This window comes from Daphnia pulicaria, chromosome 1 (assembly GCF_021234035.1).
Source record: "Daphnia pulicaria isolate SC F1-1A chromosome 1, SC_F0-13Bv2, whole genome shotgun sequence".
Taxonomy (NCBI): Eukaryota; Metazoa; Arthropoda; class Branchiopoda; order Diplostraca; family Daphniidae; genus Daphnia; species Daphnia pulicaria.
The window spans coordinates 26,248,811-26,251,427 of NC_060913.1; the positions used below are offsets into that span (position 1 = coordinate 26,248,811).

At 41.3% G+C, this 2,617-nt stretch overlaps 1 long non-coding RNA gene across 1 annotated transcript; it reads left to right on the forward strand.

The window, feature by feature from the left end:
* The first annotated feature begins 2,046 nt into the window (after window positions 1–2,046).
* LOC124320164 lies at window positions 2,047–2,617 on the forward strand. The gene is made up of 3 exons (XR_006913798.1): window positions 2,047–2,101; window positions 2,190–2,462; window positions 2,530–2,617. It is a non-coding gene; the product is annotated as an uncharacterized LOC124320164 (long non-coding RNA).

Here is a 2,617-nt window from a genome sequence, read left to right on the forward strand (position 1 = left end):
GAAAACCGATACACACTCATAACCGCCTAAACCGCCTACACCATGGAAACGCTTCGAGTCGGCTGGGAGCAGTTGCTCACCTCCATCAACCGGAACATCAACAAAGTTGAAAAACCAGATTTTGACGCGCGATTCTAAAGGTATCAAAGTCTAACAAGTTTGGTTATCGACAGGAAACGTCAATTTGGTTCATAGGCAGCATGATAGAACAGATTATTATATGGACAATTTCTTATGTTGTTTCGACACTTTTTCTCGAGTACTTATCATGTAGCCAGACAAATAGCCTGCAATAACCTTACTATTGCTTTCCGGCTTCTTTTTTTCTGATTCCCCACCATGTCTAATTTTCTAGATGTCTGGAGAACAATTGCTTCGGTAAACAAAGTCGATAAAAACACACCATTCAAATATAGAAAACCGGCTCTTACTTGGGGAAACCTGCGTTCGGAAATTCCCTCTCAATAGGCTGCTATATCAATCGGTTGTTTGTATTTTAACGGTTGACAATTGCTATGCGCCATCAGATAATCAAGGCTGTCAGACGCGAAAGTTTCTGCTATAAGAAAGAATTTCAATTCTAGACACTGACTCGACACGAATGCCAACAAATACGATTGTTTATATGCGTTATCTGACTATCTCTCGTCTATGATGCAGGTATATTTCTAACAGACAGGAAATCATTATGTGGGAAACTACTGCTGTATAGCGAAAGGCTGGATGAAGGTAAGCTATTGTATATGCCTGGCTTATAATGTAGTAGTTGTCAAACGTTGTTCCACCAAACTTTCCCGCCTGATCGGGTATATAAACACAAGAGAGAGAAACGGTTCCATAGCAGAGTCAGTTGACCAGGTGTCGTGAAAACAGCAACATACATCCCATTGAGTTGCTATTCTCTGCCAAGTGTATTATTATTAAAAACTGTGGGCCTACTACAATATTGGAGTTCTAAGGCCTCATTTTAGGTCAGTGCTCATTCATTTTCATTTAATGAAGGATTAATTTATATTGGTTGCGCTGCAGTGTAGAGTTTCGTGCGGGGAGTGATGAACGTCTAATATTGTCTAGAATTTCTTTAGATGTAGTTATAACAGTGTTAAATAGCAATGGTGCGATTTTAATAAAAAAGAGTGAAGTTATAATTAAACGTTATTCATGACACTCTTGTCAAACTTATATTTGTGACGTTACACCTGTTAACCGTTTGGCTACAGTGGGAACTCAATTTGGCCTATTATAAAAATTTTACAAGCGGGCAAACCCTCTTGAAATTATCTCCGGCGTATCCAATTTCCGTGCATGAATTATAGCTGAATTTATTTATTTATTTTATTTTCAAGAATTCAAGATGTTGCCGCGTTGGACGGTTGGCGTGCTCATTTTTGGCGTGCTGTTTTCTGTCTTCTCCAGCAGCGAAGGCGTCGAGAAACCGAAAGGGTCAAATGGTCGAATTAAAAAGATATTTGAATACGTCAAAATCCCTTTAATCGACCTGCCACATTGAATATCAACCCGAACCCAACAGACTTTAGCACGGCGCGGCGCGGCGCGACGCGACGATGATGTGGTTCAATACGATCAGCTATAGGCTACTATACGATCCCTCTGGATTGGGCTTTGAATTTAAATTACCGTTCGATGGACGTTACCAACCGATTTTTGAGACCGAGAAGGTCAAACCTAATCGTAACCCGAATTACCAGACATCACCGAGTCCTGAACCGACTTACTCGCCCCCATCGACTATACACTGCCACCTTACTTTGAACTTCCTCAAGTTGAACCTGCTCTTCCTCCCTATGTCCCTATTCATACCGTGCCGAAATCTAATTATAAACTTGAGACATCAGTCGACATTTCATACACTACTGTGTCAATCCATACAGCAGTCCAAACAGCTGTCAATCAATACAGCAACGAATATCCTTACTATTGCCCTAAAGTTGGTGGTTACGAGTGGTCATAGCCCTGGCCGGCTAGCTAAAGATTGCGTAGTGTGGTACGATCTCGTTCTGATCACTACTGCCCAATACTGCCTGCTGCAAACTGCCGGATGGACAACCAGGAACTTGTTGTCCGGATCTTCGCCGTAACGGTAAATATTTCACTGCCTAAATTTTGTTTGGTATTCCTATACAGTACCAGAGCTCTATTTCAAATCGATTTTTATTTTAACTCAACAGGTTATGGCGAAGCTATCAAGAAAACCAAGAAAAATGTGAAATGTGTGAGCATCAGGGTATTGACATTTACTCTGTGAACGCGGCTGCTCACGCGGGTCGCTTCAACATGAGGTTAATGGACGAGACGGAGAAATTCCTTCGCGACAAGAACATCACCATCAGACTCAGTTCGTCATCTTACGCGCATTTACTTTTCCAGACAGCGACCGAAGCTGAACATCTTAGTCGTGCCGCATTAACTAGTATTGAGACAACCAGAGAACGTGGCAAAAGGTATTTTTTTTTTCTTCAAATTATTTCAGCTTCAACAATTAAATGACTCGATATTCAATTGATGTAGATTCGAAATGACTCCAGCAGAAGAGGCTGGTTTGGGTTTGACTCAATTCCATACGAGCTACTACTACGAGCTACAACTTACGAGCTAC